Source organism: Rana temporaria, chromosome 6, assembly GCF_905171775.1.
Source record: "Rana temporaria chromosome 6, aRanTem1.1, whole genome shotgun sequence".
Classification (NCBI taxonomy): Eukaryota; Metazoa; Chordata; class Amphibia; order Anura; family Ranidae; genus Rana; species Rana temporaria.
Genome location: NC_053494.1, coordinates 109,500,188 through 109,524,346, shown reverse-complemented (window position 1 = coordinate 109,524,346; position 24,159 = coordinate 109,500,188). Strand labels below are relative to the sequence as shown.

At 47.4% G+C, this 24,159-nt stretch overlaps 1 long non-coding RNA gene across 1 annotated transcript; it reads right to left on the bottom strand.

Moving 5' to 3' along the window:
• Nucleotides 1–4,833: 4,833 nt before the first annotated feature.
• Nucleotides 4,834–24,026, bottom strand: LOC120943705. Its single transcript, XR_005750317.1, has 3 exons — nucleotides 23,952–24,026; nucleotides 5,129–5,245; nucleotides 4,834–5,048 (listed from the first exon to the last, which is right to left on the bottom strand). It is a non-coding gene; the product is annotated as an uncharacterized LOC120943705 (long non-coding RNA).
• Nucleotides 24,027–24,159: the final 133 nt, after the last annotated feature.

Sequence of the window (24,159 nt, the reverse complement as noted above, 5' to 3'; positions counted from 1 at the left end):
TCGGCTCTATACGGCGCCTGCGCAGCGACGTTCGGCTTCTTTCGGAAAGTCGTGACGTCACGTATGCGCCCGTCCGAGGAACGTCAATCAACTAGGAACGCCCACTGACAAGGGACGAAACGCAGAGATCGAGGTATGTACTAAAAAAAAGCCAGCCTACCCGCAGTGTAACGGGTCTTACGCATGTATTGTTAGAAATGTGTTTTAGGGGGAACCACCCCTTTAACTTGTAATGCTTAACTTGTAATACCAACGGCCACCACCAGATGGCGCCAGCTCACATCTGGTGGTAATAACTTGTAATACCAACGGCTCACCACCAGATGGTGCCAGCTCACAAAAAAAAAAAAAATTTTTTTTTTTGCCCCCCCATCCAAGCCAAGTCGCCAGGACCCTATTTCTAGTCGCCATGGCGACCTGGCGCCCGGGATTTGTCGAGCCCTGCCCTATTACATAACAATATATAGGTAACCTTCATATCCTTAAGATGTCTGACACCGTATTCCAGCAGCTTTTGGCTTCGGTGTCTCCGTATATCACCAGGCAGGACAGCGTTATGCGGGAAGCCATCACTGCTGAGCAGAGGCTGGTTGCCACGTTGCGATACCTGGCAACAGGGAGAAGCTTGCAGGACTTGAAGTTCTCGACAGGCATCTCCCCCCAGGCTCTGGGGGTCATAATCCCGGACACCTGTTCTGCTATCGTACAGGTCCTGCAGGAGGACTATATTAAGGTAAGTTTTGTCCTTTAACCTCACAATTTTTTTAATCAGTCCCTAATTAACATGTTTGTGATATGCTGTGAATGTCCCCTTTGTCCCCATGCATGCTGTAAGCTTTTTTTTGCTCCTTTTTTGGCCTACATGCATATTTCCAATAGCCAACCTCTCCAACATTATATCCTGGGCCCAAACACACCTAGCCTATTCACTTCCCAAAGTATTTTGTCTGCTCCATTTGGTGTCTCCCTATATCACAAAGTATTTTGTCTGCTCCATTTGGTGTTTCCCTATATCACAAAGTATTTTGTATGCTCCATTTGGTGTCTCCCTATATCACAAAGTATTTTGTCTGCTCCATTTGGTGTCTCCCTATATCACAAAGTATTTTGTCTGCTCCATTGTAGTGCTCCATTTGGTGTCTCCCTATATCACAAAGTATTTTGTCTGCTCCATTGTAGTCCTTGCCCAACCCCCCCCCCCCCCAAATGTGTGCATTTTAAAATTTGTGGTTAATTCAGACAGAGTGCTAGATCCTTTATTTTTGAGGTCCCCAACTCATCTTGAACCCCCTTCCCAAAAACAATAATATTTTGGGCCATCAGAGGTGGTGATGAATCTGATTAGTGATCCATTATTTGTTTGGCTCTTAAAATACTCCTTCAAATTAATGATATACTGTTGTTTTTGGCAAGAATGTTTTAGGATAATCTGATTGCAATGTTGGTTTGAATATTTTTTTTCCCTTCACAGTTCCCCACCACGCCACAGGAATGGCAGACTGTGGCATCGGACTTCGCGCAGTGTTGGAACTTTCCAAACTGTGGAGGAGCCATTGATGGCAAGCACGTCCGTATCGTGCCACCACCCTGTTCCGGATCCTATTACTTTAACCACTTCCATACTGGGCACTTACGCCCCTTCCTGCCCAAGCCAATTTTCAGCTTTCAGCACTGTCGCACTTTGAATGACAATTGCGCGGTCGTGCTACACTGTACCCAAACAATTTTTTTATCATTTTGTTCCCACAAATAGAGCTTTCTTTTGGTGGTATTTGATCACCTCTGCGGTTTTTATTTTTTGCGCTATAAACAAAAGAAGAGTGACAATTTTTAAAAAAAACACTATTTTTTACTTTTTTATTTAATAAATATCACAATTTAAAAAAAAAAAAACGTTTTTTTTTCCTCAGTTTAGGCCGATATGTATTCTTCTACATATTTTTGGTAAAAAAAATCGCAATGATCATATATTGATTGGTTTGCGCAAAAGTTATAGCGTTTACAAAATAGCTGATAGATTTATGGCATTTTTATTTTATTAATTTTTTTACTAGTATTGGCGGCGATTTGCGATTTTTTTACTGTCACCGTGTCATTGCGGCGAACACATCGGACACTTTTGACACGTTTTTGGCGCCATTCACATTTATACAGCGATTAATGCGATAAATATGCACTAATTACTGTATAAATGTGACTGGCATTCAAGGGGTTAACACTAGGGGGTGAGGGAGGGGTTAATATGTATCCCTAAATTGTGTTCTAACTGTGGGGAAAGGGGGGTGACTGGGGGAGGTGACCGATGCTGTGTCCCTATGTACAAGGGACACAGATCGGTCTCCTCTCTCCCCTGACAGGACGTGGAGCTCTGTGTTTACACACAGAGCTCCACGTCTTGTCCCTGTAGCCGCCGATCGCGAGTGCCTGGCGGACATCGCGACCGCCAGGCACGCGCATCGGCATCTCGGGGACGCGCCGGGCGCGCGCGCGCGGCCGCCGGCGCGCTCGCGCGCCCCCCAGTGGCCGCAAGAATACAGGACGCCAAATGACGTCCTGTTGAATTTTCAGAGTAACCGTGGAGCCGTCATTTGACGATGGCCCGGTACTCTAGTGGTTAATTATAAAGGGTTCCACAGTGTTGTGCTGATGGCGGTGGTGTCGGACACTTATGAATTTTTATTTCTGGGCGTGGGAAAAATGGGCGGATGTCTGATGGCGGGGTCTTTGCCCAGACCGAGTTTGCCCAACGGCTTCAGTCGGGTGACCTGGGATTGCCACCTGCGGAGGACAATGAATATGGGCTACCGTTCGTCTTCGTTGCTGATGAGGCGTTTGCCCTGGGTCCCCACCTCAAGAGGCCTTTTCCCCAACGTACCCTCACCCCTGAGAGGAGGGTTTTTAATTATCGGCTGGCCAGAGCCAGAAGGGTGGTCGAAAACACATTTGGCATCATGGCCAGCCAGTTCCGATTATTTCTTATAGAAAAGACAGAGTGCGCCAATCTGAGTGCAGTAAGCCCAAATTTAATAACTGAAATCAAATCAAATGAATATACATATGAAAAATGCCTACTCACAAACAAGAAGTGGATGGTAGGCAAGAATGAAGAAATGTAGGCAATCGGGAAATGGTTGTGTGCCTGGGGTCCTGCAGTGGTCTTGACTGGCGGGCATCCAGAGTGTAGGCTGTAGCAGACTGTTGGTAATCGGTGTCGGGGGACAGGAGCACCGGAGAGCCACAGAGGATGCGGCGTGCGCTCCACCGTGGAGCGCAGCGTGCCGTCGTCGCGCCGGAAGTGACGTGCAGGTCCGGGCCGGCCAATGGGATTACGCGTTTCACAGCGTCAGCTGTTTCGTCAGATGGATCTGACGAAACAGCTGACGCTGTGAAACGCGTAATCCCATTGGCCGGCCCGGACCTGCACGTCACTTCCGGCGCGACGACGACACGCTGCGCTCCACGGTGGAGCGCACGCCGCATCCTCTGTGGCTCTCCGGTGCTCCTGTCCCCCGACACCGATTATCAACAGTCTGCTACAGCCTACACTCTGGATGCCCGCCAGTCAAGACCACTGCAGGACCCCAGGCACACAACCATTTCCCGATTGCCTACATTTCTTCATTCTTGCCTACCATCCACTTCTTGTTTGTGATTAGGCATTTTTCATATGTATATTCATTTGATTTTATTTCAGTTATTAAATTTGGGCTTACTGCACTCAGATTGGCGCACTCTGTCTTTTCTTTTTGATCGTTTCAGAGCAATGCTTCTGCTTTAAGGTGCTGCCGCTAAGTGCTTATCCACAGCCACGTGTACTACATTTTATTGATCCAGGACTTTCATGGACACTCTTATTGGACTTTAGTATAAGATTTTTATATACCTCAGTTTAATTTTTGGTTGCTCTGCTGGATCGTGCGCCACATATCCTCTTTTCTGCATACCGATTATTTCTTATCGCCATCAACCTGGCGGAATAAAAATGGAACCACGTGATCGTTTGCTGTTGCATCTTGCATAACTATTTGAAGAGACATTCCTCTAATTATCTTACACTTGTGCCTGATGAGGCCATTGACCATCTTCCAGTGGCGGCCCATGAGGCTGGCCCTACAAGCTTGGCCCCCCAAAGTGCCCGTGCTGTGCGCCAAAGTTATGTTAATTATTTTATGGGTAGGGGGGCCATTGCAATGCCTGATCTGGCCTGAAATAAAAAAAAAATTTTTGAATGAAAAAGTGTGTTATTTTTTAGAATTTTATTATTTTATAATTTGGGTTTATTTTATCTTTCTCATAGGTTATCCTAGTGCCATTGTAGTGTCATGTGTATTTCCCTTTACTAAATACCCATCATTGTCAATGTAAACATCACAAATATTTATTTGTTCTTTTAGGCAGCTCTGATATAAAAGAAGCCACACATTGTTCAGTATAAAACATTTTTTATTGTTTCACATTTAAAATGGGTCATTTTTTTTTACTTTGTGTTATTTTTGTAAAATATCTTTTTTTTGGGGGGGTAAAAACTTTTTTTGTCTTTTTTTTATTTCTAAAAATATTTATTTTATTTTTTTTTTTGCCAAAAATCTTTTTTTTTTTTTTTTAAATAAGATTCAAACATTTTTGGATTTGCAATCCAATTTTTTTTTTTTTTTTTTTTTTTTTTTCCTAATCTCAAATTTTGTTTTTTCTAGTTAAAACGCATGAACAATGTTACTATTTGCGTTTTTTATTGTTCATGTGTTTTAGCATATTTAACTAAAATCTCAGATTAAAAAAAAAAACATTATTTTTTAAAATACAAATAAAACCAGATAAAACATTCCCAACAAACAAACTTAAAAGTATAAAATATATATATATATTTTTTTATACCCTCCCCAGAACATCAATCACATATTTGAGTCGTTGCTCCACCTTTTTTTGCTTTTTCCTTATCTGCCCCAAACTTGTGTTGATGTCTTCCATGTAAGCACAGCAGGCAATCACCTCGCCAATTAGCAGCTGGGCCCTGTGTGTATCCAAGCTGTCCCCAGCCATCAAAGCTCCTGAAATTTGGAAACACACCATGTATTATAAATATGCAGGCCTACATTTATTACCTGAAGCTGTGGTGTATGACACTGACCTGTTGTGGTGCCACTTTCTCTTTCCTCCGATTGTTCTTCTTCAACATCCCGTGGGGGTGGGGCTTGGGTAGGAGGTGTGGGGTTTCTCGGCTCCTGTCTGGAAGCTCGTTCTCGCCCTATGAGATTGTAACAAAAGGGATACCTGAGTCAAAAATATTTGACGCCTGAAAGAGGAATGAATCATTCATTTTGTAAGTGTGGTACAATTGTCTGTTTTGTCAATACTTCTAAGCTGAACACAGGATTGTATCCATTACTAAAGCTGCTGCATTTCTCTATTTTTGGTCAGCTTTCCTACATGGAAACCAACCAAGTATCCACTGGATCACCTGTGTGTGACACCCTAAATAGGTTGTTCTTGTGGCCAACACTTGTGCTACTGAGTCCACATGTGTAACCAACTGCTGAGCATACTCTCCTTACTGCAGGGGTTGACAATATCCAGGCGCCAGGTCGCATTGGCGACAAGAAATTGTAACCTGGTGTCATGGTCTTACCTCTCTCCTGTCTCCTTCGTTTGACATGTGCTGGCGGCCATCTTGGTTTCCAGGTCTCTTGTAGCCTCCCACCCTGCGGCTCCTCCTTCCCACTGGGAGGAGCTGGATGCCTGGCTCATATATATAGGAGTTCTCTGGCTTCAGTTCCTTGCTTGGTCCTCCTGTGTTCACATGCTTCTAAGACTGCTGCTGCTTCTGGTTCCGATCCTGGCTTCGTCTGACTTCCCTGCTGGTTCCTGATCCTGGCTTCGTCTGACATCCCTGCTGGTTCCTGATCCTGGCTTCGTCTGACTACCCTTCTGGTTCCTGACCTCTGGCTTCGCAAGACTCTGATTCGGGTTCACCATCTGTTTTGGACTTTTGCTTTAATGCTCGATATTCAATAAAGCCTTCTTATTTTTCACTTATCTCTTGTTGTACGTCTGGTTCATGGTTCCGTAACATTAGGACCAAGCCATGAATTTTGACGGTACAGAGCCATCCTTGCTACCCACGCTGGTTGCCAGACTTGATCAGCTGGAGTCCCTGATGGGTCAGTTCGCCGTGGCGTTGCAAACCCTGCTTGAACGCATGGCTCATTTCGCTCCCGTTGCCGATGGGTCGGTCGTCGCTCCTGGGCCCGCTCCTACGGCCGATCCGACTGTTGCGCCAGACTCTACCTCGACACCTGTTGTTGCGCCTGCGGTGTTTCGGGGTATGTCCGGTTCTGCCCCCCTTCCACAGCGATTTGGGGGAGAGCCAACTCAGTGCCGAGGTTTCCTTAACCAAGTGGGCATTTATTTCGAGTTGCTGCCACATGCCTTTCCCACTGAGAGATCAAAGGTGGGGTTCTTGATCTCGCTGCTCTCGGACAAGGCCTTGGCCTGGGCCAGTCCTTTATGGGAGAACAACAATCCGGTGGTTGCCGAGTTTTCCGGTTTTGTTGCTTCTCTTCGGAAGGTATTCGATGTGCCGGCTCGCGCCGCCTCTGCTGCGAAGCTCCTTATGTCCGTCAGACAGGGTTCACGATCCGTAGCCGAATACGCCATTGAGTTTCGTACCCTGGCAGCAGAGGTAGGTTGGAATAATGAGGCCCTGGTCGCTGCTTTCTCTCATGGTCTCTCGGATGCCTTGAAGGATGAGGTTGCAGCTAAGGACCTACCAGTGGAGCTCGAGGCTCTTATTTCTTTCCTGATTTTGATTGACACCAGACTCAGGGAGAGACCTTCCTTTAAGGTGAGCCTGCGGAGGCCTCCTAACAGTTTGGCGCCTACGTTTGCTGTCCCACCCGTGCCTCCCTCTCCTCCCACGCCTCCTGGTGTTGACTTGTCTGGGGGTGAACCCTCGCAGCTGGGGTTTGCTCGCTTGTCCGAGGGGGAGAGGGTACTCCGGAGACGCGAGGGCCGATGCATGTACTGTGGTCTCGATGGGCATTTTCGGTTGGCATGTCCGAACCGTCCGGGAAACGCTCGCACCTGAGATCCTGTCGGGGGCAGATCTTGGGTGGAGTCTCCTCGTCCCCGGTTTCCCGTGTTGATAAACCACTGATCACTGTTGTCCTCTCCTGGGTCGGGGGCTCGGTGACGACCCAGGCGTTGGTGGACTCTGGTGCTGGTGGTTTTTTCATTGATGGTGAGTTCGCTGCCGCCAATTCCATTCCTCTACAGGCTCGAGGTTCCCCGCTGGCTCTAGAGGCGATAGACGGCAGACCCCTCCAACCGTCACACGTGACTCATGAGACCCTTCCAGTGGGGGTAGCCATTGGTGCCGCTCACAGAGAGTCGGTCTGCTTCCAAGTTATTTCGTCTCCACACTACTCGGTGGTCTTGGGGTACCCCTGGCTCCAGAAGCATAATCCGACTTTTGACTGGAGATCGGCCGAGATCCTCTCATGGTCACCACAGTGTGGGGCTAAGTGCATCCATGGGCCTGTCAAGTTGCTGTGTACTTCCTCGGACTCTCTGTTGCCTCCTGAATACGAGGAGTACCGGGATGTATTCGATAAGGTACGCGCAGTTGCCCTACCTCCGCACCGCCCATATGATTGTGCCATTGAGTTACAACCTGGTGCCGTTCCTCCTCGCGGCAAGGTCTATCCACTGTCGGTTGCGGAGAATGAGGCCATGGAGGAGTACGTGATGGAGGCGCTGTCCCGTGGTCACATTCGCAAATCCTTGTCCCCGGCAGGGGCTGGATTTTTCTTTGTGAAAAAGAAGGGCGGTGAGTTGAGGCCTTGCATCGATTACAGGGGTCTCAATCGCATCACGATCAAGAACGCTTACCCGATACCCTTGATTTCCGAGCTGTTCGATCGCCTTAAAGGGGCCACGGTCTTTACCAAACTCGACCTGAGGGCGGCATATAACCTGGTAAGGATCAAGGCGGGCGATGAGTGGAAGACCGCCTTTAACACCAGGACCGGTCATTATGAATCCTTGGTTATGCCCTTTGGGTTGTGCAATGCGCCCGCAGTCTTTCAGGAATTCATCAACGATGTTTTCCGTGACCTGTTGCAGCAGTGTGTGGTGGTCTATTTGGATGACATCTTGGTATATTCTGAATCCAGGGAGGCCCACATTCTGGATGTCAAACGAGTGTTGCAACGGTTACGAGAGAACAAGCTGTTCGGTAAGCTTGAGAAATGCGAATTTCACCGATCCCAGGTAACCTTCCTAGGTTACATCATTTCCGCTGAGGGGTTCTCCATGGATCCTGAGAAGGTTTCGGCTGTCTTACAGTGGCCTCAGCCCAGTGGTCTTCGTTCCTTGCAGCGTTTTTTGGGCTTCGCCAATTATTATCGGAAGTTCATCAGGGACTTCTCCATGCTGGCCAAGCCTCTCACGGATCTGACCAGGAAGGGCAGTAATTCCCAGGTCTGGCCGCTCGAGGCTATCCGGGCTTTTGAGGTCCTAAAATCCGCCTTTGTGTCAGCTCCGATTCTGTCTCATCCCAACCCTGGGTTGCCCTTTGTCCTCGAGGTGGACGCGTCCGAGACGGGAGTAGGCGCCCTTCTGTCTCAGCGTAGGACACCAGAGGGTCCGCTGCTTCCTTGTGGGTTTTACTCCCGGAAACTGTCACCCGCGGAGTGCAACTATCAGATTGGTGACAGGGAGTTATTGGCCATAGTGCAGGCTCTCAAAGAGTGGAGGCACTTGCTCGAGGGCTCGGTGGTTCCGGTTCTCATCCTGACGGACCACAAGAATCTGACCTACCTTTCTGAGGCCAAGAGATTGACACCACGTCAGGCCAGATGGGCTCTGTTCTTGTCACGTTTTAATTACGTGGTCTCCTACCTACCTGGTTCCAAGAACATCAGGGCGGATGCCTTATCACGGCAGTACTCCGAGCTGTCCAGGGAGGAATCTATACCGACTTCGGTCATACCTCCGAATCAGATCCTGGCCGCCATTCGCACCAGCCTGACCTCTCCCCTTGGTGAGCAGATTTTGGCGGCTCAGTCTGGTGCTCCCTCTGGGACACCCAACGGCAGATGTTTTGTGCCTGAGGAGTTGCGCACTCGGTTGTTGCGAACCTACCATAACTCCAAGACCGCGGGGCATCCTGGTAAGAATCAGCTGTCCTGGGCTGTTTCACGTCTGTTCTGGTGGCCTTCCCTACGTTCCGACATCGCCGCATATGTAGCGGCATGCTCCGTTTGTGCCCAAAGTAAGTCCCCTCGGCACCTTCCGTTGGGTCTGCTGCAACCCATAGCCACCGGGGAGCGCCCATGGTCACACCTGGGGATGGATTTCATTGTGGACCTCCCTGCATCCCGAGGCCATACGGTCATTCTCATGATTGTGGATCGGTTTTCCAAAATGTGCCACTGTGTTCCTCTCAAGAAGTTACCCTCTGCACAAGAGTTGGCCACGATTTTTGCCCGGGAGGTCTTCCGGTTGCACGGTTTGCCCAAAGAGATAGTGTCGGATCGGGGGAGTCAGTTTGTGTCCAGGTTCTGGCGCGCCTTTTGCTCCCAGTTGGGGATTCATCTCTCCTTCTCCTCGGCCTACCACCCTCAGTCCAATGGGGCCGCAGAACGATCCAATCAGGCCTTGGAGCAATTCCTTCGTTGCTATGTCTCCGATCACCAGGACAATTGGGTTGACCTCCTGCCTTGGGCTGAGTTTGCCAGGAACACGGCTGTGAACTCTTCCTCTGGGACGTCTCCCTTCATGGCCAATTATGGGTTCCAACCTGCCGTGTTACCGGAGGCATTCTCTCCCCAGGATATTCCGGCTGTGGAGGATCACCTTTCTGCTCTACGTGCTTCTTGGGTACAGATCCAGAGGTCCCTTGAGGTCTCTGCGCAGCGCCAGAAACTCCAGGCTGATCGCAGACGAGCGCCTGCTCCTTCCTACCAGGTCGGAGACCGTGTATGGTTGTCCACTCGCAACCTCAACCTTCGAGTGCCCACTCCCAAGCTGGCTCCTCGCTTTGTTGGTCCCTTCCGAGTGCTTCGCAGGGTAAACCCGGTAGCCTATGCCCTTGCGCTTCCTCCTGGCATGCGGATCTCCAACGTATTTCATGTCTCCCTGTTGAAGCCACTGGTGTGCAATCGCTTCACTTCCTCGGTTCCTCGGCCTCGTCCGGTCCAAGTGGGCAATCATGAGGAGTATGAAGTGAGCAATATCCTGGACTCACGCCTGGTCCGCGGTCGAGTGCAGTTTTTGGTCCACTGGCGTGGTTATGGTCCAGAGGAGCGTTCCTGGGTTCCCTCCGCAGATGTCCATGCTCCTGCCTTGCTCCGAGCCTTCCACGCACGCTTCCCTCAGAAACCGTTTTTTGCACCGCGGAGGAGGGGCCCTTGAGGGGGAGGTACTGTCATGGTCTTACCTCTCTCCTGTCTCCTTCGTTTGACATGTGCTGGCGGCCATCTTGGTTTCCAGGTCTCTTGTAGCCTCCCACCCTGCGGCTCCTCCTTCCCACTGGGAGGAGCTGGATGCCTGGCTCATATATATAGGAGTTCTCTGGCTTCAGTTCCTTGCTTGGTCCTCCTGTGTTCACATGCTTCTAAGACTGCTGCTGCTTCTGGTTCCGATCCTGGCTTCGTCTGACTTCCCTGCTGGTTCCTGATCCTGGCTTCGTCTGACATCCCTGCTGGTTCCTGATCCTGGCTTCGTCTGACTACCCTTCTGGTTCCTGACCTCTGGCTTCGCAAGACTCTGATTCGGGTTCACCATCTGTTTTGGACTTTTGCTTTAATGCTCGATATTCAATAAAGCCTTCTTATTTTTCACTTATCTCTTGTTGTACGTCTGGTTCATGGTTCCGTAACACCTGGCGCCCGCGGCGGCCGGTAATTGAGGCCGCGAAAACGCGGCCTCAATTACAGGCCGCCACGAGCCCGCCGCAATAAAGCGGCGGGGGAGGTGGGGGCGCACGGAGGCACAGGATCCTGTGTCTCCGTGCGCCCCCACCCAGAGGCGTATCTAGTGAAAATGGCGCCTATGGCAAGCACTGAAACTGCGCCCCTGTCAAAACATTTGAAACCCATTTTTCAGATAACAATAACAAAACTACAGGTTAAATTTTCAAAATATAAAATTGTAGTATATTAGTGATGGTGACACCCCCTATTGTAAGTGGAGTTATTTTATTTCTTGAGGGGGTGTTACCATCACTTATATATTGCAACTTGATATCAAAAGTTGAGGGGGTGTCAATATCACTAATATCCTGCAATTTTATATTTTGATATTATTTGTTTGAAAGATATAAAGTTATACATTTGGGACCAGATTCACATAGAATCGCAGCGGCGTAACGTATCCTAGATACGTTACACCGCCGCAATTTTTCATCGCAAGTGCCTGATTCACCAAGCACTTGCGATGAAAACTACGCCGCAAGGCGGGCCAATTTAAATGGGCGTGTGCCATTTAAATTAGGCGCGCTCCCGCGCCGGACCTACTGCGCATGCTCCGTTTCTTAACGCCCGCCGTGCTTTGCGCGCCGTGATGTCATTTTTTTGAACGGCGACGCGCGTAGCGTACTTCTGTATTCCCGGACGGCTTACGCAAACGACGTTAAATTTTGAATTTCAACGCGGGAACGACGGCCATACTTTAGACAGCAATACGCTTGCTGACTAAAGTTAGGGCAACAAAAAAAACGACTAACTTTGCGACGGGAAACTAGACTAGCGGCGACGTAGCGAACGCGAAAAACCGTTGTGGATCCGCCGTAACTCCTAATTTGCATACCCGACGCTGGTTTACGACGCAAACTCCCCCCAGCGGCGGCCGTGGTACTGCATCCTAAGATCCGACAGTGTAAAACAATTACACCTGTCGGATCTTAGGGATATCTATGCGTAACTGATTCTATGAATCAGTCGCATAGATAGAAACAGAGATACGACGGCGTATCAGGAGAAACGCCGTCGTATCTCATTTGTGAATCTGGCCCTTGGTTTACAGGACACCACATATACAGTATATGGTATTCAGAGGGAGGGCTCCACCATCACTTAAAGTAGAAGTAGACTTCCTTTACTGCCTTTTACATATAGGTAAGTCTATAATAAGGCTTACCTATAGGTACAGTAAATATCTCCTAATATGTACAGTTTAGGAGATATTTAGATTACATGGAGCCAGTGACATCACTGGCGCATGCACTTTGAAGGAACGGCCACAGGTGCTGTTCCTTTAGGAACCTATGCCATAAACGGTGGCTCCTGCGCGCATGCACAGGAGTGACTTCATCATGGCTCCGGCCAGTCACAGAGCCCGTGAACCTGGAAGCAAGATGAGAAAAAATGAGAGCCCCTGCTGCGCTGACTTCTGTGTGTGGGAGGGCTTTGTTTTAAGGGAAGTTTACCATAATGTGCTAGTATGCAATACATACAAGCACATTATACCTTTACCTTGCAGGGTAAAAAAAAGTCCAGCAGTATACAACCGCTTTAAACTATGCCGTTACAGTTAAGAATTAAACACTAAGGTGAAGAAGGAAGCACACCAGAGAGAGGGGGGAGAGAGACAGGGGGGAGAGAGAGAGAGGGGGGGGGAGAGAGAGGGGGGGAGAGAGAGAGAGGGGGGGAGAGAGAGGGGAGAGAGAGAGGGAGAGGGAGAGGGAGAGAGATAGGGGGGAGAGAGAGAGAGGGGAGAGAGAGAGGGGGAGAGAGAGAGAGAGAGAGAGAGAGGGGGAGAGAGAGGGGAAAGAGAGAGGAGGGGAGAGAGAGAGAACATTAGAAAGTACAAAGAGAAGAGCTCTTGCAGTAAATGTATTTTCCTGTGACATTCTCCAGATTACCTGAATGCCTTCTTCTGCTTCTCTTGCCAATTTCTCCCCCTTCTCTGCCCCCTCCCCAGTCCCCATGGCAGATGGCTCTTTCTCCAGGCTCCAGCATGGCTCCAGTATTCTGTTCTTCTCAATCGAAGGGGGTGGGTTACAGCTAGGGTTGCCACCTCATCCCTTTAAAAAGGAACACATCTGAATTACACAGATTCTGAGGCTAATTTAATGCAGATAAGGCACCAAGTGAGTTTAATTACCACCTTAACCAGTTCCCGACCCGCTCATGTACATATACGTCAGCAGAATGGCACGGACAGGCACATCAACGTACCTGTACGTGCCCTGCTTGACGGGGGTCGGGGGTCCGATCGGGACCCCCCCCGGTACATGGCGCGTGTCGGTAATCTTCAGGAGCGATCCGGGATGCGGGGGCGGCAGTTCGTTTTTGTCCGCCCCCTCCGGATCGCTCCCCAGCCAATCAGCTTCCTCCCCCGCCCTCCTCTGCCTGCATTGTAAACACAGGCAGAGGAGGAAGTGATGTCACCGCTCCTCCCGCCGGTATTTTCGTCCGGCGGAGGAGCGGAGACATCACACAGTGAGTACACAAGCACTACACTGACACACAGACACATAGGCTTACGATCCCCCCCCCCCGGTCACCCCCCGATCGCCCCCACCAGCCCCCCCCTGTCACACCGTCACTAAATTGCAGTGATCATTTACTGATCACTGCATTTAGTTTCAGTGTGACAGGCAGTTAGTGTCAGGCAGTTAGTGTTAGGTCCAGGATAGCCCCCCCCCCCCCAATAAAGGTTTTAACCCCTTGATCACCCCCTAGTTAACCCTTTCACCCCCCTTTTTCCAGCGTCACTAAGCGATCGTTTTTCTGATCGCTGTATTAGTGTCGCTCGTGCCACTAGGTAGCTAGTTTTTTTTTGAGGTTCGCCGCCATGTTTTTATAGCGTTAGAAAATTTACGGGGGTACCTAACGCTATAAAAACATGGCGGCGAACCTCAAAAAAAACTAGCTACCTAGCGGCACGAGCGACACTAATACAGCGATCAGAAAAACGATTGCTTAGTGACGCTGGCAAAAGGGGGGTGAAAGGGTTAACTAGGGGGTGATCAAGGGGTTAAAACCTTTATTGGGGGGGGGGGGTAGGGGGCTACACTGGACCTAACACTTTTAACCCCTTGATCACCCCCTAGTTAACCCTTTCACCCCCCTTTTGCCAGCGTCACTAAGCGATCGTTTTTCTGATCGCTGTACTAGTGTCGCTCGTGCCACTAGGTAGCTAGTTTTTTTTTAGGTTCGCCGCCATGTTTTTATAGCGTTAGAAAATTTATGGGGGTACCTAACGCTATAAAAACATGGCGGCGAACCTCAAAAAAAAAACTAGCTACCTAGTGGCACGAGCGACACTAATACAGCGATCAGAAAAACGATCGCTTAGTGACGCTGGCAAAAGGGGGGTGAAAGGGTTAACTAGGGGGTGATCAAGGGGTTAAAACCTTTATTGGGGGGGGGGGTAGGGGGCTACACTGGACCTAACACTTTTAACCCCTTGATCACCCCCTAGTTAACCCTTTCACCCCCCTTTTGCCAGCGTCACTAAGCGATCGTTTTTCTGATCGCTGTATTAGTGTCGCTCGTGCCGCTAGGTAGCTAGTTATTTTTTGAGGTTCGCCCGCCAGGTTTTTATAGCGTTAGGTACCCCCATACATTTTCTAATAAAGGTTTTAACCCCTGATTGCCCCTAGAGTTAACCCTTTCACCCCCCTATTGCCAGCGTCACTAAGCGATCGTTTTTCTGATCGCTGTATTAGTGCCGCTGGTGCCGCTAGGTAGCTAGTTATTTTTTGAGGTTCGCCCGCCAGGTTTTTATAGCGTTAGGTACCCCCATACATTTTCTAATAAAGGTTTTAACCCCTGATTGCCCCTAGAGTTAACCCTTTCACCCCCTATTGCCAGCGTCACTAAGCGATCATTTTTCTGATCGCTGTATTAGTGTCGCTGGTGCCGCTAGGTAGCTAGTTATTTTTTGAGGTTCGCCCGCCAGGTTTTTATAGCGTTAGGTACCCCCATACATTTTCTAATAAAGGTTTTAACCCCTGATTGCCCCTAGAGTTAACCCTTTCACCCCCTATTGCCAGCGTCACTAAGCAATCGTTTTTCTGATCGCTGTATTAGTGTCGCTGGTGCCGCTAGGTAGCTAGTTATTTTTTGAGGTTCGCCCGCCAGGTTTTTATAGCGTTAGGTACCCCCATACATTTTCAAATAAAGGTTTTTAACCCCTGATTGCCCCTAGAGTTAACCCTTTCACCCCCTATTGCCAGCGTCACAGAGCGATCGTTTTTTTCTGATCGCTGTATTAGTGTCGCTGGTGCCGCTAGGTAGCTAGTTATTTTTTGAGGTTCGCCCGCCAGGTTTTTATAGCGTTAGGTACCCCCATACATTTTCTAATAAAGGTTTTAACCCCTGATTGCCCCTAGAGTTAACCCTTTTACCCCCTATTACCAGCGTCACTAAGCAATCATTTTTCTGATCGCTGTATTAGTGCCGCTAGGTAGCTAGTTATTTTTTGAGGTTCGCCCGCTAGGTTTTTATAGCGTTAGGTACCCCCATACATTTTCTAATAAAGGTTTTAACCCCTGATTGCCCCTAGAGTTAACCCTTTCACCCCCCTATTGCCAGCATCAATAAGCGATCATTTTTCTGATCGCTGTATTAGTGTCGCTGGTGCCGCTAGGTAGCTAGTTAGTGCCAGTAACGCTTACACCCACGCGCAAAACATACTCCCCCCATATGTGGAATTACACCCCAAAATACATTCTGCTGCTTCTCCTGAGTACGGGGCTACCACATGTGTGAGACTTTTTGGGAGCCTAGCCGCGTACGGGACCCCAAAAAACAATCACCGCCTTCAGGCTTTCTAAGGGTGTAAATTTTTGATTTCACTCCTCACTACCTATCACAGTTTCGAAGGCCATAAAATGCCAAAATAGCACAAAAACCCCCCAAATGACCCCATTTTGGAAAGTAGACACCCCAAGCTATTTTCTGAGAGGGATGTCGAGTCCATGGAATATTTTATATTTTGACACAAGTTGCGGGAATATGATAAACTGATTTTTTTTTGCACAAAGTTGTCACTAAATGATATATTTCTCACACATGCCATGGTTATATGTGGAATTGCACCCCAAAATACATTCTGCTGCTTCTCCTGAGTACGGGGATACCACATGTGTGGGACTTTTTGGGAGCCTAGCCACGTACGGGGCCCCGAAAACCAATCACCATCTTCAAGATTTCTAAGGGCATACATTTTTGATTTCACTCCTCACTACCTATCATAGTTTTGAAGGCCATAAAATGCCAAGATGGCACACAACCCCCCCAAATGACCCCATTTTGTAAAGAAGACACCCCAAGCTATTTGCTGAGAGGCATGTTAAGTCCATGGAATATTACATTTTTTTGCCCCAAGTGATTGAATATTGACCAAAAAAAAAAAAAAATTACAAAACGTTGTCACTAAATGATATATTTCTCACACATGCCATGGTTATATGTGGAATTGCACCCCAAAATACATTCTGCTGCTTCTCCTGAGTACGGAGATACCACATGTGTGGGACTTTTTGGGAGCTTAGCCGCGTACGGGACCCCGAAAACCAATCACCACCTTCAAGATTTGTGTGAGTGAAATCAAAAATTTATGTCCTTAGAAATCTTGAAGGTGGTGATTGGTTTTCGGGGTCCCGTACGCGGCTAAGCTCCCAAAAAGTCCCACACATGTGGTATCCCCGTACTCAGGAGAAGCAGCAGAATGTATTTTGGGGTGCAATACCACATATAACCATGGCATGTGTGAGAAATATATCATTTAGTGACAACGTTTTCTAATTTATTTTTTATTTATTTTTTTGGTCAATATTCAATCACTTGGGGCAAAAAAAATTAAATATTCCATGGACTCAACATGCCTCTCAGCAAATAGCTTGGGGTGTCTTCTTTCCAAAATGGGGTCATTTGGGGGGGTTGTGTGCCATCTTGGCATTGTATGGCCTTCAAAACTATGATAGGTAGTGAGGAGTGAAATCAAAAATTTATGCCCTTAGAAATCTTGAAGGTGGTGATTGGTTTTCGGGGTCCCGTACGCGGCTAGGCTCCCAAAAAGTCCCACACATGTGGTATCCCTGTACTCAGGAGAAGCAGCAGAATGTATTTTGGGGTGCAATTCCACATATAACCATGGCATGTGTGAGAAATATATCATTTAGTGACAACTTTGTGCAAAAAAAAATCAGTTTGTCATATTCCCGCAACTTGTGTCAAAATATAAAATATTCCATGGACTCGACATGCCTCTCAGCAAATAGCTTGGGGAGTCTACTTTCCAAAATGGGGTCATTTGGGGGGGTTTTGTGCTATTTTGGCATTTTATGGCCTTCGAAACTGTGATAGGTAGTGAGGAGTGAAATAAAAAATTTGCGCCCTTAGAAATGCTGAAGGCGGTGCTTGGTTTTCGGGGTCCCGTACGTGGCTAGGCTCCCAAAAAGTCCCACACATGTGGTATCCCCGTACTCAGAAGAAGCAGCAGAATGTATTTTGGGGTGCAATTCCACATATAACCATGGCATGTGTGAGCAATATATCATTTAGTGACAACTTTTTGTAATTTTTTTTTTATTTTTATTTTTTTGTCATTATTCAATCACTTGGGACAAAAAAAAAAAATATTCAATGGACTCAACATGCCTCTCAGCAGTTTCCCTGGGGTGTCTACTTTCCAAAATGGGGTCATTTGGGGGGGTTTTGTACTGCCCTGCCATTTTAGCACCTCAAGAAATGAGATAGGCAGTCATAAAATAAAAGTTGTGTAAATTCCAGAAAATGTACCCTAGTTTGTAGACGCTATAATTTTTGCGAAAACCAATAAATATACGCTTATTGCGATTTTTTTTACAAAAGACATGTGGCTGAATACATTTTGGCCTAAATGTTTGACTAAAATTTAGTTTATTTGATATTTTTTACTTTTTGTTATAAGAAAAATCTTTTGTTTTCAAAATTTTCGGTCTTTTTCCGTTTATATCGCAAAAAATAAAAATCGCATAGGCAATCAAATACCATCAAAAGAAAGCTCTATTTGTGGGAAGAAAAGGACGCAAATTTCGTTTCGGTACAACATTGCATGACCGCGCAATTACCAGTTAAAGCAGCGCAGTGACAAATTGTAAAAACACCTTGGGTCTTTAGACAGCGTATTGGTCCGGGGCTTAAGTGGTTAATCAGCCACAGAACCTGTGTAATTCAGATGTATTCCTTTTTAAAGGGATGAGGTGGCAACCCTAGTTACAGCAGCACCCCTTGGCTCAGTAAACAGCAGGAGGTGGAGCTCTTAACTCTTTCTTGTCCTGTGGCTTGGCAGCAGCCTTCCTATAGTATGAGGCTGCTGGTTCCTAATACTTTCTGCTGCTTCTAAAGTGAATGACAGGAGAGGAAGGAGGAAGCTGCAGGGCGCTCCTATACACACAGAGCCACTGTGTGTATAGGAGAGAGGAGCTGTAGTTTCAGGACTGTTAAGCTGGAGAGGCACAGCATACCTCCTGACTCTCCCAACAGGAACTCTCTTTCATTCAAGACCCTGAAGGAAGCGGAATCATATCTCTATTCTCTACCAGCTTTCCAGCAAGATGTTGCTCCAGCCCGAGAATGGACCCCCTTAAATGGCGTTGCTACTCAAATCATTCTGGTCCGTCCACACCTTGCCAATACACAAGGCTTCCCCAGCCACCACACTTCTTAGCATGCCATCACGCTTCCTAGACAATACTCCATTCTGTTCTCGTATTCGTCCTATCAGTTTGTGTATAAGCTGTCTTATCCCCTAACCTGGTTCTCTGTAGCAGGTAATGCATCTTATTTGACAGCCTATTCTACACTGCTGGGAGCATCTGCGTAACCTCACTAGGTCTCGCCCATCCCCACATTCGCCTATCATACTATTATGGCCCATGGTTATGCTACTCACATTGGTGGATAACACGTGGAAAAAAAGGGAAGTCACTTCAATATGCTGTTTTTGGTTTTTGGTTGATGTTACAGTTGTTCTTTCCAGTTTAGTCTTTCTATGTCTACTTTTGGGAACCTATCGTTGTATGCCCTCTGGCCTATTCTGGCCAACTATAAGATCTTACATATTATATTGAGACAGTGGTCTGAAGTATCTCCCCTAACACAGAATTGTACCCAGTATTTCAAGAGATTTTATGGGAGTGCTATAATGGAACACTAAGGGGTTACGTTCCCCGGCCAAACAAATTAAAGTACTTAGGTGTCTGAAAACAGACATAGCCTTACTACAAGAGACCCACCTACCGAAGACTTTTATCGTATGAAAACATTATGGGTGGGACAGGTTGGTGGCTCCACTTCGGAAATTGGGGGTGGTGATCCTCAAACAAAAATCTGGTCTACTACCTTATATCCGATGGCCGTGATGATGCTGGGCACATCATCATAGTCCATTTACCCTTCCCCACCCAGGACCTTTTAATCACAAATGTTTACACCCATAACTCTCCCACTAAAAGTTTTTTCCATGTGGAATCTCATGCACAACATTAACCTTCAAAGCACTATCCAGGAAGCAAAGGCAAAATACAAAGCCATGAACGTTTTACACAAGGACAACTCAAATCTCTACAGAGAGGCTGGCAAAGCTTTTATTCAGGGTAGGATCATTTGCATCATGCTTCCTCATGGTAAGATAATTAGCTTCATGCATCTAGATAATACAAAGTTGCTTGTGAGTGACTGCAGTCGGCCATAATGCTGCTCGCCCAGCAAAACACCCCAGAGCACTGGAAACTTCGGCATGAGGCTAAACTCCTCTATGATCATTAGACACAGACCCAAAAACATATAAAACACTCATACATGGATTTACGATGCCACAAATATGGTAACAAGTCAGGGAAATTGCTGGCAAGACTATTCTGGGGCCCTCATCAACCGACTCACATCACTACTCTGAAGGATCGACGGGGCAATCCTACCGTCTTGCTAGGTAAAATTACCAAAATTCTAGAAACCTATGGTACTTTGTACGCCACATATACCATAGATCTATCCAAAGCATCAAGCTTCCTAGACAACGTACACCTACCCGCTATTGACCCATCTCTCTTGCAATCTCTATAACGCCCCAATTTCAATGCAGCTATTACTTCTGTAGCCAACGGCAAGGCCCGATGCCCTGGCGGTTATACATCCAAATTTTCCTGACATATTGGCCTCACCTTGCTAGCAGTGTACCAGGGAATATGGGAGGGTGGTCCATATCCCCTGTTGAGTCACCAAGCTTAGATAAAGCGGATTGCCAAAAAAGGCACAGACCCTACAGAGCCGAGCTTATACCACCGAATATCTTTATTGAACATTGATATCAAAATCCTATAGTAGCGTCCCATCTAGCTGACATAATGGCCTCACCTGTCCACTGGCCCAATCTGGTTTTACCAAGGGTAGATCAGTCTCCTCGAATATCTGCAAAGTGCAAGCAGTATTGGAACGTGTGAAGTTTCATCCATCGGAGGACATCTTAGATGCCATGAAGACTTTTGATAATGTCAGCTTTCAATGACTATACCTAATCCTCCAGAGGTTTGGTTTCTCTGGCCCTTTCCAACATCTTATCACCAGTACGTATTCGGCACCATCCATTAAAGTGATAGCTGCAGGCTACAGTATCTGTCCACACAAACCTCTGATGTTCCAAACCTCTTTAATTGATAGCCTACTTCATCAACACTATATCATATCAGCAGCCCTCAAAATTCGCCTGCTCGTATTAAAAGAGAAGTTTATTTTTTCTTTGCTTGTTATACTTACTTATGCTGCAGCTGTTCCCCTCTGCACTGAGACCCGAACCAGCGAACACCGCCGATGGCTGCTCTCACTCCTCCCCAAGCAGAGCAATGCTGAATGTCAGTCAGCATCGCTCCTGGTCTACTTATCCGCGCTCATTGGAGCGCTGAGCCATGGAGGGGCAGGGAGCGGCCATCTCAGCGGCTCGCTGAGACTGCCATCAATCAAGGCAGCTGGCGGATCCCGACTTGGAAGTCGTGATGATGCGCTGCCTCGACTGATGGCAGTGACGTCAGCGGAAGTGGACTTCAGCCCGCTCTCCGCTGAAAACGGGTCACAGGAGGGAAAAACTAATTGTACTCCTGTGACCCAGAGGAGAAGCCCAGCCTAAAAAGCTCAGGCTGGACTTCTCCTTTAAGTAATTGGAAATAAGATGAGGGGGAGTGTGGCGCTGCATCAGAGGAGGGGGCAACCAGGGTTGAACGGGAGCCGATTCTCCTCCCAGCCTTCGCCGTGTCATTCTCTTAGTAGGGTCTAGCATACAGCGGGAGGTGGCAAAGAACTAGATGAAGTGGGGGCGGGAGCTGCCAAAGTTTACTTTTCTTGTTAAAAAAAATTGCCGCCAGATCATTCCGTGGCAGGAGAGGACCTTCCCCTCCCAGGTGGTCTCCGCCGCTTGCCGGAGCCATCTGTAGCGGCAGAGATGATCGAGTCCTTTCCTCTGAGAGACATGGAGTCGAGTGAGTGAAAGATGGCCCCCACTCGACTCCATACCATTGGATTACGGAAGCAACGTCAAATGGCCTTAAAGGGTAAACAAAAAATGTATTGAAATGCTTTTATTGCTTTTAAGTATAGAATCTCACATTCCCCAGATCTCACATTAATGAGGTCCTGTCATGCTTTTTTCATATTACAAGGGATGTTTACATAGAGATAAAAGTGACCCAAACATTTTTAAAAAAAAATACAGTGTAAAAATAAAAAGTTAAATAAATAAATTTTAAAGCATCCCGTCCCGCTGAGCTTGCGTGCAGAAGCAAACGCATACGTAATTCGCGCCCACATATGAAAACTGTGTTCAAACCACACATGTGAGATATCGCCGCAATTGTTAGAGCGAGAGCAATAATTCTAGTAAAAGACCTCCTTTGTAACTCAAAACTGGTAACCCATAGACATTTTTAAACGTCGCCTATGGAGATTTTTAAGGGTCAAAGTTTGTCACCATTCCACGAGCGAGCGCAATTTTGAAGCATGACGTGTTGGGTATCAATTTACTCAGGGTAACGTTATCTTTCACAATATAGAAAAAGATTGGGCTAACTTTATTGTTGTCTTTTATGTTTTTATTCCAAAAATAAAAAATGTTGCCAAAAAATCTCGCTTATAAGACCACTGCGCAAATATGGTGTGACAAATGATTGCAACGAAAATAATATATCATTTTCAGGTAAGTGACACATAATATGTTTTAAAAGGGGTTGTAAAGCTTCGTGTTTTTTCACCTTAATGCATCCTATGCATTAGAGCCCTTTCACACCAAAAACGCCTATAGCGGAGCGTTAAAATAGCGGTAAAACACCGCGATTTCACCGTGTTTTTACAGCGTTTTCAATTCATTTCAATGGAGAGGGGCGTTTTTATAGCACTATTTTTACCACGAAAACGCGGTAAAAACGCAGCAAAAACGCACCAGTGTGAAAGGGCTCTTAAGGTGAAAAAACACCTTGCACTCCGGCCCCCCCAACCCCCCATTTTACTTACCTTACCCCCGAATCTCTGTGGGCATGATCCCACGTTGTTCTCTCCATGGCTGATCGGCTCCTCATTGGATAGATTGAATATTGGATAGATTGGTAGCAGCGCAGCCATTGGCTCTCGCTGCTGTCAATCAAATCCAGTGACGCGGCCACCGGGGGGGCGGGGCCGAGTCATACACTCAGAGGCTATGCACGTCAAGTGTATAACACGGGAGCGTGCCTGCAAGGTAACCCCCTTGGGAGAGAGCTTCCCAGAGGGGGTTAGATCTTGCAGGGAGGAGCCGAGACAGCTGCCGTGGAACCCCAGAAGAGGACGTTTGGGCCACTCTGTGCAAAACAAACTGCACAGTGGAGGCAAGCATGACATGTGTGTTAGGCCCCTTTCACATTGGGGCATTTTTCATGCGGTACAGCGCTAAAAATAGCGCTGCTATACCGCATGAAAAATCATGCCCTGTAGTCTTCAATGTGAAAGCCTGAAGGCTTTCACATTGAAGCGGTGCGCTAGCAGGAGCGCACCAAAAGTCCTGCTAGCCGCATCTTTACCGCGGTATAGGAGCGGTGTGTTCACCGCTCCTATACCGCGCCTTCCCATTGAAATCAATGGAAAAGCGCGGTAATACCGCCCGCAACGCAGGCCGTATTAACCCTTTTTCAGCCACTAGCGGGGGTTAAAACCTCACCGCTAGCGCCCGAATATCGCGGTAAATACGACGGTATAGCCGCGCTACAAATAGCGCGGCTATACCATCATCGCGGCTGCACGCCTCAGTGTGAAAGCAGCCTTATTTTTTTTTTTAAAACTGAACCTTTAGTGTCCCTTTAATTTTCTGAAGCTTGGATACCCATACACTTCTAAAATGCTGGCATATACACAAAAATGCTGGGAAAAAAAAAACTGAAAATCTCTCATCTCAATTAAAATAGGTCCATTTTGCAGCCACTGAGATCCATAGCTCCCAACTGTCCCTGATTTCAAGAGACTGTCCTTGCTTTGGAGTAATGTCCCTCATTTTGGCCTGGTCAATATAGATGTCTATGAAATGCACTTTTTATCAAAAAGTGTTTTCCAGTGCTAAACCTTTCATCGGATTTCTAAATTGCTGCATTTATAAATTCCATAAGCCAATAGAAAGGAATAGTAGTGGTAGAAAAAAAGTACTTGTGGGTTTAACCAATCATGTTTTTTTGTACAATTGGCCTTTAAGGGGGCGTGGTAAGGGGTGTGTCCTATGCCTGCATACTTTTGCTGATATGTGTCCCTCATTCCCAATCCCATCTCAAAAATTTGGGAGGTATGGAGATCCCTATTAGTATTAAAAAAAAAAGTCATGTTTTAAAATGCCAGCTATACCGGACCGAGCTACCACAGTGACACCTCACATCTCTAGTCATAGGTAATGAGGCACAGAGCCATAGCTTTCCAAGCCGGGGCCGCAGTCAGCCCGTTATCTATGCTCACCGGGACAAAGCGAAACCAACAAGCCACTTCCGTATACTGCAAGGCCAAACTAATCAACCTCCGCAGCCCATTCACACGTCCTGTTCCTGTCTCCTGCCAACCCTCGGTGTGGGTGTTCTGCGAACGGTTCGCCTGCACATTGCTGCTGGTACATGGGCTGCTGGCCAGGATGCTGCTGCTATAAAATCACAAGTCCGTAGCCTGAAAA